Raw genomic sequence first — 14,461 nt, 5'->3', positions numbered from 1 at the left:
TTTCTAGGACAGCTCCTGCAGCATGTGGAGTTTTCCAGGCTAGGGGTCTAATCAGAGTTGTAGCTGCTGGCCTACAACAGAGCCACAGCAATGCGGGATCCGAGCCACATATGTAACCTACGTCACAGCTCATAGCCACACCGGATCCTTAACCCACTGAGCAGGGCCAGGGATCGAACCCGCAACCTCATGGTTCCTAGTTGGATTCGTTAACCACTGAGCCACGACGGGAACTCCCCTTTCTCTTTTTCTTATTGGATGTTTCTGAATGGTTCTGACCATGAACTCCGAATTTCTTTTTTTCTTTTCTTTTCTTTTTTTTTTTGTCTTTTTGCTATTTCTTTGGGCCGCTCCTGCAGCATATAGAGGTTCCCAGGCTAGGGGTCCAATCGGAGCTGTAGCTGCCAGCCTACGCCGGAGCCACAGCAAGGCGGGATCCGAGCCGCGTCTGCAACCTACACCACAGCTCACGGCAATGCCTGATCGTTAACCCACTGAGCAAGGGCAGGGACCAAACCCGCAACCTCATGGTTTCTAGTCGGATTCGTTAACCACCGCGCTACGACGGGAACTCCAACTCTGAATTTCTTGGCTATGTCTTTTCCTAACCTCCTCTGTCTTTTACATTTATTGATCTTTCCCTTTTCCTCCTTCCTTCTGGAAGAATCTCTCCAGGATATTACCTTCCACTTCTCACTGATTCTCTCAGAAAAGAGTAATGACCTCTCCTGGCAGATTAGTTACAATTCAGCTTTCTTGTGAGATAACAATAGAATGGGATTTATGGCCAGTATCCGCCGTAATATCACTTGGCTACTTTCATAAGGAGTCTCAAAAGCTAATACACCCTGATAAAGCTCTCCAGGTCTGGAGTTGGGCTCTAGGTGAGAAACCTAATTTATCCCAGCTATGAACACCTCTTTCAGGTGCAGACCAACCATAAGTGAGCTTACAATTCTGATATACAAAATGAACGTCAAGCTGGAGTTCCCATTGTGGCTCAGTGGAAACGAATCTGACTAGCATCCATGAGGACACAGGTTTGATCCCTGGCCTCGCTAAGTGGGTTAAGGATCCAGCGTTGCTGTGAGCTGTGGCGTAGGTCGCAGACTCCCATGGATCTGGTGTTGCTGGGGCTGTGATGTAGGCTGGCGGCTGCAGCTCCAATTGGACCCCTAGACTGGGAACCTCCATATGCCAAAGGTGCAGCCCTAAAAAGACAAAAAAAAAAAAAGAGGAAATGAGTGTCAAGTTCATAATTTCTAAACAGTAATAGGAGTCTTACCTTAGCTAGAATACTCAAATCAACATGACCATTTAAAGACCATTTATTGAGTTTCACTAGGAAGACCACCATACACAGAAAATCAAATAAAAGATTTGCTTTATGAGCATGAAACTCAGAACAAAGAAAAATCATTTAGACCTGGAAGCATATGAAATATCTAACTCACTCAAAGAGTGCTTTTAAAAATGAGATCATGGAGTTCCCCGGTGGCACAGTGGGTTAAGGATCTGGCATTGTCACTGCTGTGGCTTGGGTCTCAGCTGTGGTGCAGGTTTCACCCCTGGCCCCAGAACTTCTGCATGCTACATGTTTGGTCAAAACAAAAATAAATAAAAATGAGGTCATGATAATAGAATTTCCTTGGCTGTATCTCTACAGCATTATCTCCAAAGTATGAATAATTTTGTCAGAAAGACTTGACTTGTCTAGTTGTATAAAGACTTTTAAATAAAAATTTCAGGGTTTTTATATAAAAAAAATCTTTGGGATCCAGGAAACTCCTGCAGCCCTGTTCCCAAGGGGTGTACCAAATGCCATTTACCTCACCGTCCCTTTTCCTATTGGCATAGGGACTATGCTGTGTGGGGTTTTCCAGCTGTCACTTGACTCAGATGTCTTGAGATCAAGCAGTGAAAAATAATTTCTTTCCCTTTCTTGGCCATGCTTGTGGCATGTGGAATTTCCCAGGCCAGGGATTGAACTCACCACAGCTGTGACCCAACCCACAGCAGTGACTATGAGAGGTCCTTAACCTGCTCTGCCATCAGGGAATTCCATCAACAATTTCTAAACCCACATCTATCTGCTCCTTTTATTTTCTGTGTAGTCAATATACTTTCTGTGTTTTTCCCTTGAGAAATGGGAACTTGGACAAACACAAGTTTGAAGTGCTCAATCTAGGGGTCAAATTGGAGCTGCAGCTGCCAGCCTACACCACAGCCACAACAATGCCAGATCTAAACTGTATCTGTGATTATACCGTAGCTTGTGGCAACCCTGGATCCTTAACTCACTGAGCGAGGCCAGGTATCAAACCAGCATCCTTGTGGATACTAGTTGGGTTTGTAATCCCCTGAGCCACAATGGGAACTCCTCCCCTGAACTCCTTCTTTTTTTTTTTTTTTTTTTTCAGCTCTTTCAATGTTTATTAACTATTTGGATTTTTTCTTTGTTTGAAAAATTTTTTTTTTTTTAATTTTCCCACTGTACAGCAAGGGGGTCAGGTTATCCTTACATGTATACATTACAATTACATTTTTCCCCCACCCTTTCTTCTGTTGCAACATGAGTATCTAGACAAAGTTCTCAGTGCTATTCAGCAGGATCTCCTTGTAAATCTATTCTAAATTGTGTCTGATAAGCCCAAGCTCCCAATCCCTCCCACTCCCTCCCCCTCCCATCAGGCAGCCACAAGTCTCTTCTCCAAGTCCATGATTTTCTTTTCTGAGGAGATGTTCATTTGTGCTGGATATTCTAATTCATACATCCAACTGCTCCTAGGACAGCTCTACAGGATTTCTGATGGACACTCACAAGCACTATGTTCAGGAGTTACTGCTGTGGTGCAATGGGATTGTTGGCATCTCTAGAGTGTTGGGACATGGGTTTGATCCCCAGCCCAGCACAGCGGGTTAAGGATCTGGTGTTGCCACAAACCGCAGCTTGAACATGATCCCTGGCCCCGGAACTCCATATGCCATGGGGCAGCCCAAAGAGGAAAAGACAAACAAAAAATGTTTCCGGACAGACCCACGTTCTTCCCTGCAACCTCCCGTTCTCCCAGGAGTCTCATCTCAGTAAATGGCACCACCAGCTACTCCGAATTTGCAGTCATCTCTCGCTCTCTCTCTAACCACATCAGTCTGTCTCTGTTGGCAAGTCCTATGGATTGTACTCTTAAAAGACATCCCTCAACAAGTTTCCTTGCTATTCTGATTTCCTACCATCTTCTCCACACAGCAGCCAGTGTGATTCTTTAAAAAAGTAAGTTGAATGCTTCATTCCACTGGGCTCCACATTTCAGTGACTCCCTCTTACTCGAAATAAAAGCCAGAGTCCTTAAAAGAGCTGGTGGTGCGCTGCAGGATCTGCGGGTGGCTGCCTCTCCGTCCTCACCTTCTGCTATCTTCTCACTCACTGCACCCCATCACTGGCACACATCTACACTTCTGCAAACAGGGTTTTCTAGCCTTTCCCCTCTGATACTCTCTTCCCTTGGGACACCCTTTCCTGGATCCTTACGTGGATCAATCCCTCATTCATTCAAATGCCACCCCCTCAAAGAGGCTTTCCCTGAGGCACCTGTTACTCTCTTTCTCCTTACCCTGATGACTTTCTAATAGCACTTGATGTAGCATAGAGTAGTTCATTTCTAAAAACATCTGTCTGTTTCTCCTACTAGAATGCTAATTTTGTTTTGTTTTGTTTTGTTTTAGCTCACGTGGCATGCAGAAGTTCCTGGTCCAGGGATTGAACCTGTACAACAGTAGCAACTCAAGCTTTTGCAGTCACAATACCAGATCCTTAACCTGCTGCACCACAAGGGAACTCTAAATGTTAACCTCCTTAGAAACAGGGATTTTATTTTGTTAATCAGTGTTCCTAGCATCAAAGTAGTCCTTGGCACATGATAGACATCAATAAATACTTATTTAATGAACAAAGCAATACTTTTCATGCATATTTAAAATAACATAGTCAAAGGGTACAAATTTGCAACTAGATGATGAATGCATTCTGGAACATAGAGATTGTTGTCAGTAATACTGTGTTATATATTTCAAAGTTGCTCAGAGAATAGACTTAAATGCTCTTATCATAAAAAAATGAAATGATAATTATGGAACATGAGAGAGGTATAAGCCAATGCAATATACAAATGTATCAAGTCAACACATTTTACACCTTAAAATCACACAATGTTTGATATTTTTCTTTCTTTCCTTTTCTTCTTCTCTGTTATTATTATTTTTGCTTTTTAGGGCCACACCTGCAACATATGGAGGTTCCCAGGCTAGGGGTTGAATCAGAGCTGTAGCTGCCGGCCTATGCCGCAGCCACAGCAATGCAGGATCCAAGCCTCGTCTGTGACTTACACTGCAGCTCACAGCAATGCCGTATCCTTAACCCACTGAGCAAGGCCAGGGATCGAACCTGTGTCCTCATGGATCCTACTCAGATTCGTTTCTGTTGAGCCACGATGGGAACTCCCACAGTATAATCTTTACTTTTCTGGAGTAGTTTTGTGCTGCTGAAGAAGACTGGGTGTAGGCTTTTTTTTTTCTTTTTCTTTTTTTTCATGACCACACCTACGGCATATGAAAGTTCCCAAGCTAGGGTTGAATTGGAGCTGCAGCTGAGCCTGTGCCACAGCCACAGCAACACTAGATCCTTAACCCACTGAGCAAGGCCAGGGATCCAACCTGCAACCTCATAGACACTATATCAGGTTCTTAACCCACTGAACTACAACGAGAACTCTCTGAGTGTAGACTTATATGTCAGCTTGGCATCATATAGAGTGTGCAGTGCTCCTTAAAAAAACTTTGACAAGATTTTTGCAGCCTAAGATGTGAGTTAGTACAACAATGCATATACATATATGTTCACAACTTATTTACAATCATGTTTTGGTGCTTTGAAAGGCTTCTTCAAGTTTTCATGCCATGTATAAGAGTATAAATCTTACTGTCTAGCTGATCCACTTGCAGTCCCTCCCTCAGAGTTTAATGGATGCCATATTTTCAAACTGAGGCAGTCTTTCTGCTCTGGACACCAGATCTTCCAGAACAACACTGCTGGTGTGAGAGAAGCACTAAGAGAAAGGAAGCACAGGAGAGGATGGGGAGAAGGAGGAGAAAGAGGTTCTTGCAGTAAATAGTCAGCATTTGAAAGGGATAATATGTGGTGAAAGAAAAGTCATATTTTAACAGGAATTAAAAAATAAAACTTTAGGAGAGTTCCCACTGTGGCACAGTGGGTCAGTAATCCAGATTATCTCTGTGGAGGGACTGGTTCAATACCTGGCCCAGAGCAGGGGTTTAAGGATCCAGCATTGCTGCAGCTGCAGTGTAGTTCAGCAGTTCTGGCTCATATTTGATCTCTGGCCTGGGAACTTCCACATACCACAGGGGCAGCTAAAAATGGAAGAACAAACAAACAAACAAAACCCCCAAAACTTTAGGAAAAAAAATTGATGTGAGCATGATCTCTTTAAAGGATGAAAAATGAGGAAGTTATAGGGCAGCCCTGATCTGTTCCTTTTGTTAACCCCCAGGTGGTGCTGTTGGAGAAGAAAAGTTGATTCCCTCTGGAAGTAGGCAGGCCACCAGGAGATGGCATACCATGGGCCTTTAACACAGAACCGACTTCGACCTGCTAGTGCTGGATTCCAGTCCCTTCCAAAGACTCCCTTGGCTTTACCTTTTAGTATGAAACAGAGAGCGTCGCATTTGTGTTCATGAATAAGTCCGCTCATACGTGGGGTCCTGGAATTCCTTCTCTCTCTCTCTTTTTTTCTCTTTTGTTCTTAACTCCTTTCCTCCCTTCTCCTGCAGGTGTATCTCCTGGCTACCATTCCCTCAGGGTGCATCCCTGCCACCAGCTCTCGGTAGCTCTTAATCCTCTGGGCACCATACTGATTCCACTGGGCTGTACCTCTGCCCCTGCCAAGGGAGAGAAAGCTGGGGAAGTACTCATTAACAGAAAACCTTTGATATATTTACCCTCTGTGTTCTGCCTCTGCTAAGCACAAAATCAGAGGGAGTGGCCTCAGGTTGAAGCAAGTTTGTCTGTTAATTTCCTGGAGTCAGTGCTGCTTTCATGCTGGGTGGCTCTTAACTGGTGCTTCTATAAAGGTCGTCCTTTCCAGTGTTTTCTACCACTGGCAGAGTCTTAGCTGTGAGTTGTTCTCCTTCTATGCAAAAGGGATGGACTAGATGTGGGCCGGGGGCGGTGGGGGCGGGGGGAAGGGTCTTACAGCAGTGCTCAGGGTCTGTTAGCAGATATCAGAATTACTTATTAAAATCTTTTTTCTCAGAGTTCCCTGGTGGCCTAGTGATTAAGGATCCAGCATTGTCACTGATGTGGAAAAAAAAAGAAAAGCTTTCTAGAGGTATCTGTGTTTGTACACATGGTCCTTTTCTTTGGCACCATCTCCCTCTTGGTAGAGTTAGATCACTTTCTTTTTTGGAGGTCTTTTTAGGACTGCACCCGCAGCATATGGAAGTTCCCAGGCTAGGGGTAGAATCAGAACTGCAGCCACTGGCCTTAGTCCACAGCCACAGCAATTCAGGATCTGAGCCATGTCTGTGACCTACACCATAGCTCACCACAATGCCAGATCCTTGATCCGATGAGCGAGGCCAGGGATCAAATCTGCAATCTCATGAATACTAGTCGGGTTTGTTATTGTTGAGCCACAACTGGAACTCTAGAGACCATTCTTTCTTCAGTCCTCATTCTCTGTTGAATCAAGACCTCATTCCTGCCTTTGAGGCTCAAAGACTTCATTAAAGGCACTAACTCCTTGCTCACTTAGCTTTCTTCCCTCAGATCCCCTGTAGATCCATCTACCACACACATGCCTCCTCTCCTCTGGGGCCATTCTTCCAATTAGGGGAATTCAGAACCCAAAAAATTCACAAAAGAGTTCACCAAAAATTAAGGGAGCATAATTAGGATTTTTCTAGAGAAATCAGGTTCTTGCTTTCTCATATAAGAGAAAAGTGGATTTTTTTTTCTTTAGCTTTTCTAGGAAAGGTAAAGGCTTTTGGAAAATCTTCAGGGTTTCTGGCCCTCCCCTCCCATATTGAATCATCCAGGGCCAATCTGAATACTTCATTCTGCACATTTTCAGATCTGAGGTTAAGGATAGTGGTCACGGAGGAGTACTCTTTCTCATCAGCAGGAAGGAGGAGTAAGTGCAAAGACTTATGAGCTTGGGCTCTTGCTAATCTCAGGTCTCTTGCTAATCCACACAAAATGAGCATAATATTGACATAGTGAGTTTGCTGTACATCTTAGACAAGAAGAAGAGCTTAAAGGAATTATCACAGAGAAACTCAAGAAATCTTAGTGTTGGAATGAACACCATCTGTCAGCCAGGGTGATGGAAGAACAATCTAGTAGTTCCAGATTCCTTTTGGATTCAGGCACTAGTTGTCACTGCTGGTGTTTGGTACTTTCCAAAAAAAAAAAAAAATGGTTTAAAAAAAAGTTCTAAAGGGAAAAGACAAGGGTGGCTGGAGATTGCTTTCTTAAGAAGATAAGCCCAGAGCATCCCTTCAATATCCTAGTAAAAATGAGTCAGCTCTGGAAAAGTTGAAAGGCTTCAATCAACATATTTAGATATCAAGTAAGCCAGTATGGTTTGTTGATTAACTGACTGAATTTGATTCAAAAATAAATACTGTTACTATATTTAAGATGCTGCAGCTTCTGATGTAAGGCAATCAGCTTCAGAATTCAGAGGTTTGAATGAGAAGGTGGAGTGAGAATGTTAGCAAATAGTTAAATAACAAAAAGAAGAAAACCTGTAAGACATCAAGTATCCTACTGATCTGTATTTATAGGACAGGTAACATATAAATATAGATCTTTTTCTTCCCATTAAATATTTAGTCACTGTATTTAAATGTTGAAGCCTTCTTATAAGTACCTTCTCTGATCTATATGTGTATAGAAGATCAGTTTAAGTGAAAATATTCTGAAGTAAAAATTCCCAAATTCAGTATACACACACAAAGAATGGAGATTCAAGTTGCTGTATTGATTGTTAACTGCATTAGAGATTTAAGAGGGAAATGCTATTTATTTTTCCCCCCTAGGGCCGCACCTGCAGCATATGGAGGTTCCCAGGCTAGGGGTCTAATCAGAGCTGTAGCCACCAGCCTATGCCACAGCCACAGCAACTCGGGATCCGAGCCTCCTCTGTGACCTACACCACAGCTCCCAGCAATGCTGGATCTTCAACCCGCTGAGCTAGGCCAGGGATGGACCCCACAACCTCATGGCTCCTTGTCAGATTCATTAACCCCTGCACCACAACGGGAACTCCTGGAAATGCTATTTTTATCAAGTATTAAAAAGGGGGAGTTCCCATTGCAGCTTAACGGTTCAAGGACCTGATGTTGTCTCTCTGAGAATGTAGCTTTGATCCCTGGCCTCATTCAGTGGGTTAAAGATCCAGCATTGTCACAAGCTGAGGCATAGATTACAGCTTGGATCTGGTGTTGCCTCGGCTGTGTTGTAGGCTGCAGCTGTGGCTCTAATTCAACCCCTGGCTTGAGAAGGTCTGTATGCCACAGGTGCAGCCTTAAAAAAAAAAAAGTATTAAAAAGGGGGGTGGATGGGGTTCAAGAAGCCTTTTAAACACTGTTTCTTTGGGTTCCTCTTGGCTTAGGGCAGCCCTCCATAGCCAGCATGGTCAGGCATTTACTGCACTGAGCAAAAAAGAACAAGAAGTCGAGTTGGGCAGCTGGTTAAATCTGAATCTTTCTCTTTTGCTATCACATGTTTACCTCAAAAATTTTACAGCTGAGTGTGAAGGACTGATAACATTACTAATGACAATTAATATCTGTTGAGGTATTACTCTAAGCTCTGTACACAAATCAACTCATTTGAGGCTCACAGTAACCCACCACACAGCAACCCTAACTGTTGGCATTTATAGATGCGAATGTTGATGAAGGTAGGTTAATTGCCTAAAGCATTTGGACCAGTGAGTGACTCCACTAAAATCTAAAATACATTTCTATTAAGTTGAGACATATGTTTCTAAAACAACCTCGTCTCTCCCTCTCTCTCTTTTTTAAATGGCTGCACCTATGGCATATGGAAGTTCCCATGCCAGAGATTGAATCTGAGCCACAGCTGCAATCTATGCTGCCTTGCTGCAAAGTGGGATCCTTTAACCCACTATACTGGACCAGGGATCAAAGGGAATCTATGCTTCTGCAGCAACCCGAGCCACTTCAATTGGATTCTTTGTTTGTTTGTTTGTTTTTGCTTTTTAGGGCTTCACCCTTGGCATATGGATGTTCCCAGGCTAGGGGTTGAATTGGAGCTACAGCTGCTGGCCTACGCCACAGCCATAGCAATGCCAGATCTGAGCCACGTCTGCCACCTACACCACAGCTCATGGTAACGCCAGATCCTTAACCCACTGAACAATGCCAGGGATTGAACCTCCAACCTCATGGTTCCTAGGCAGATTTGTTTCTGTTACACCACAACAGGAACCCCTGCAATCAGATTCTTAACCTACTGCACCACAGTGGGAACTCCAAAAGAGCCTTGTAAAATAAGACCAATTATGTTCATCTATCCACTATCGTTCCAAATTTCTTAACTATGCACATTTTATACAGCTGTGTGTATATCTATATCCACAACTGTATCTATCTACAGTGTACTTGTCTTCCGTTCATTTATCATCACTTTGTACCACTGTCTCAAAAACATTTTGTTGTGACTATACCCTTATTTTTAGTGACAATAGAAGTAGTGCAGCAGTAGTTTTCCCACCATGTTCCACGGTGCCCTGCAAATTTCTCAGTGGTGGTTTAGGGCCCCGTGCAGAGTGAAGTGTGGGTGGGAGTTCAAACAGGAAGGCCTGGGGGCCTACCTCCACCCCTGCCTCCCCTAGAGCAATTGCTCTTTAAAGGGAAAATATTTTATTTTAAACTTGCACATTTAACTACTGTATCACTATACATTTCAATGAAGGTAGGTTTCCACTGCCAAAGTTTAAATACCACTAATTATATCATAATTTATAATTTTTCTATTGAACATTTAGGTTAGTTCCATTTTTTATAATTAATATTGCTAAGAGCCTTCTTTATTTCCTTTTAATTTTTTCCTTTTTTTTTTTTTTCTTTTTTGGCCACCCCACAGCATATGGAAATCCAGGGCCAGGGATCAGATCTGAGCCTCAGAAGCAACTGAAGCCACAGCTGCCACAACACAGGATCCCCAATGCACTGTGCCAGACTGGGGATCAAACCTCTGTCCCAGCCCTCCCAAGAGGTTGGCAATCTTGTTGTGCCACAGTGAGAACTCCTAATTTTTCCTTTTAATTGTTTCCTTACTTTAAATTTCCAGGAGTTGATTTAAGCCCACAGGGCATGGACATTTATAGGCATTTTGGACAGCACCCAAGCTGCCCTGTCTAAGGAGTTTACAGTTTACACTGCCAAGGGCAATGGGAGCACACATGCAGTTTGTCCACAACCCAAAAATAAGGACTTGGGAGAAAAAAAAAAAAACCCAAAACAACCACCACAAAGATCAAACAAAGCCACAAACAATACAAAAATCAGCAACATAAATTAACGTATTTAAATCAACCCCAATTTAAAAGGTGGGCTGTGCTCAAATTGGAGGTTGACTGTGGCTGAGCTGGGTTGGTGGCACAGAATTTCAGCTCGCTGAGATGCTCTTGGAGGTAGCTGCAGGGTTGGCAGGAACTTGGTGTAACTCTGAATAGGAAGTCTATTGAAGAATGCTGTCAGGAGCTATTTACAAAGGGTTATTCAGGGACGATAGAGAGGGTAAGAGACCCTCGTGTTCCTGGAATTGTCAGGGGCCCTCCTAGAGTGATGTCCAACTGGGGTAACTAGGCTTTCCCAGAAGATATCTTGCCTCTGCAAGTTAGGGCAGAATTTAATGGGTGCAGCTCATTTACAAGGTTCTAGTGGGAAAATGTAAATAAATGTGTTTAACACTCACAGAGAATGGCTTTAAAATATTTATTGAAAATAAGAAAGAAGAAAAGAGAAAAAAATAAATCACATTCTCACTTCCACACCACTAACACTCTGACCATTTTGCCTTTTAGGGATTAAAACAATGAATCTCTAGTGCATCTTGCTTTTTTTTGATTATTTGCTTCACTTTTTAATATGGTGGATAATGCAGTGGAAAATTGAAGGACCCAGATAAATTTGATGTAACTCCATGTTTGTAAATGCCAGATTTGCAATAAATTACAACATATTTTATAATATGAAGGATAAATCCCAAAGCACTGATTTACTTTCCTCAAACTTATAAACCTGCCAATTGGCATTTCTGCCCGCAAGCTCAGCAGAGAGGACGGGGAGGAAAAATTGCACTATTTCCTCACCTCCACATGACATCATCCATGGCAGGGTGGTGGCAAATGGTTGAAGAATGTCACACACTGCCCCACAGTGCTAATCTCTGTTCTCATAAAGCAGAGACATTTAGTCTATGCTGTCACACAGATGCCAGGATTAAGGATGAAGCAAACAACGAAAGACTATGTCTTTGTGTTAAATATGTGCATGCAAAGAGTTGCTAGGATTTAAACTGGCAAATGTCATACGTATGCCTTTTTGCATAGAGAAATTTATTTTAAGCATAGCGCTGTAGGTAGGATGCAGTAGGGAATGGACTAATGGGGCCATTGAATACCCTGATTTCATGTATTCACACAGATCTGTGAACCTGGAAATGCAATGTGAAGGTCTTTGACAGCAGGAACTCTTCCTCTCACCCACTGCCCAAGTTCAGGTCTTTATTGTCATCACCTCCCCTTTTCTAACCTTCAGTCCCAAAGCTCACCACTGCCTATCACGTCTCTATAACCCAGACCTCTTGGTTCTTTCGTGAATGCATAACTTTGATGAAGGTTGCATGGAGCCAAGTCCGAACATCAGGAATTCCTGCCTTCAGAGTGGCTTAGTGTAATGAACCCGACTAACATCCATTGAGGACACAGGTTTGACCCCTGGCTCCTCTCAGTGGATTAAGGATCCAATGTTGCTATGAGCTGCAGTGTAGGTTGCAGACACTGCTTGGAGCTGGCATTGCTATGGCTGTGGTATATGCCAGTGGCTCATGGAAATGTCGAATCTGGCCCCCAGCTTCGGTATAGATCACAGATGAAGTTCTGATCCTGTGTTTCTGTGGCTGTGTTGTAGGATGGCAGCTATAGCTCAGATTTGACCCCTAGCCTGTGAACTTCCATATGCTGCCAGTGTGGCCCTAAAAAGACAAAAAAAAAAAAAAGAAAGAAAGAAAAGAAAAAAGAGTTCCTGCCTTCTGCCTTCAAAGGCTTGCCCTCTCTGCCTCCAACCCCCTTTTCCAGCCTCATTTCTTGTCACTCCCCCACTCCCCAGTGTCTGGACTCTGAAGACAACTTGCAGAGCTCTCAGCAAGCCCTGTTCTTTTCTACCTTGCTCTTGCTCATGCTTTCTTCTTTTCCATTAAATTCACTTTTTTCTATTCCCTTTGTCTTTAAGGACCAGCACAAATGTAGCCTCTTCTCAGAATTCTTCTTTGACCATCTCTCTCTGCAGAACTAGGAACTTTTTCAACTCCGCCCCAATGTATTTTGTTTGTAACACTCCCGTCATATAATTTTTGGATTTGCCTCTCCCACTCCTGGCAGACTGTGGCTTTTTGCGGCAAGGGGTGGGTCTATTTCATGTCTCTGTCCCCAGAACATACACAGTATCAGACACACAGCAGGTGTTTCTTTAATATATACACACATATATATATATTTTTCTTTTTATGGCTGCACCTGTGGCATATGGACGTTCTTGGCTAGTGGTCGAATCAGAGCCAGAGCTGAGGCCTATGCCACAGCTACAGCAACACCAGATCCGAACCACAGCTGTGACCTATACCACAGCTTGTGGTGGGCTGTATCCTTAAGCACTGAGAGAAGCCAGGGATCCAACCCACAGCCTCATGGACACTATGTCAGGCTCCCAACCTACTGATATACAATAGGAACACCTGTTTAATATTTTTGAACAAACTCAATCATTTATAAGTAGATTATAGTTTCTGGTGAACAAATAAAAATATGTAATTGTTGTTTATCAATATTTATTATTTACTTATCCATTCTTTCCTGAAACCCTACTATGTGCCAGGCATTGTGATGGGCACTGGCAACTAAGATGACTAAGACATTCTCCTGCTCTGAAAATGATCTACAGCCTTGTGAGTGAGATAGACATAAAAGCAAAGAGTATATTCATTTATTATTTTGTAGAAATATAAAATGCTTCTTCTTCTTCTTTTTTTTCTTTTCTCTTTTTGTCATTTTAGGGCCACACCCATGGCATATGGAGGTTCCTAGGCTTAGGGTTGAATCGGAGCTATAGCCGCAGGCCTACACCAGAGCCACAGCAATGCTAGATCGAGCCATGTCTGGGACCGACACCATGGCTCATGGCAATGCCAGATCCTTAATCCATCAAGCAAGGCCAGGAATCAAACTCATGTCCTCATGGATGATGGTCTGGTTCACTAACTGATGAGCCACGACAGGAACTCTTAGAAAATGCTTCTTAAATTTGGATTTTTTATGCATGAATTTTAAGATTGTAAGTAGCAAAAATTTGTAAGCAATATTTAAATTCTGGTCTGTACTACTCAGAAAAGATATGTTTAAGAGTGAACCCAAGCAGGGTCCTGTGGGGCTCTTGGGCACAAGCCTTTCTGTGTTCCCTATTTCTTGTTTTTAGGGAATAAGCTTCAGCCTCCACAACCTTCCCTGAGTCCCAAAGGGCAGGTTCAAACAGTTGCTAATCAGGGAAAGGAGGGAGTGCATACACAAGGGAGGAGCAGTCAAGAAACAATACTGCAGCCTTGAGGAAGGATCCCGGTTCCTTCTCAAGGAATATATATAACAATATCTTTGAGTTCTTCTACAGAACTAAAACCCCAACAAATGAAAATCAGAGAGGTGGACCACTGGAATCCTGGGATCGCTAAACACCAACTTTAAAAAAGAATGAAAGTTTGCATCTATTTTGATCCTTATCTCTGGCCCTATTTTCTACTCCCAAACTACAAAACTACTTCCTAATCTCTCCCAAGGGAAAGCACAGTCTTTAGGGCATTAGCCTGCTGTGGCCTTTTTGCCTGGCAAAGCAATAAGGCTATTTTTTTCTCTTTCGCCCAAAACTCTGTTTCCACATTTCTATTCAGCACTGGTGGACAAGATGCTGAGTTTAGGCAACAAGAATAATTCTATTTTTTTTTTTGTCTTTCTAGGGCCACACCCACAGCATATGGAGGTTCCCAGGCTAGTGGTCTATCAGAGCTGTAGCTACTGGCCTATGCCACAGCTACAGCAATGCCAGATCTGAGCCACATCTTCGAGCTATACCACAGCTCATGGCA

This window comes from Phacochoerus africanus, chromosome 6 (assembly GCF_016906955.1).
Source record: "Phacochoerus africanus isolate WHEZ1 chromosome 6, ROS_Pafr_v1, whole genome shotgun sequence".
In the NCBI taxonomy this organism is placed as follows: domain Eukaryota; kingdom Metazoa; phylum Chordata; class Mammalia; order Artiodactyla; family Suidae; genus Phacochoerus; species Phacochoerus africanus.
The sequence above is the reverse complement of the archived record's forward strand: the minus strand, read 5'-3'. Positions refer to the sequence as shown.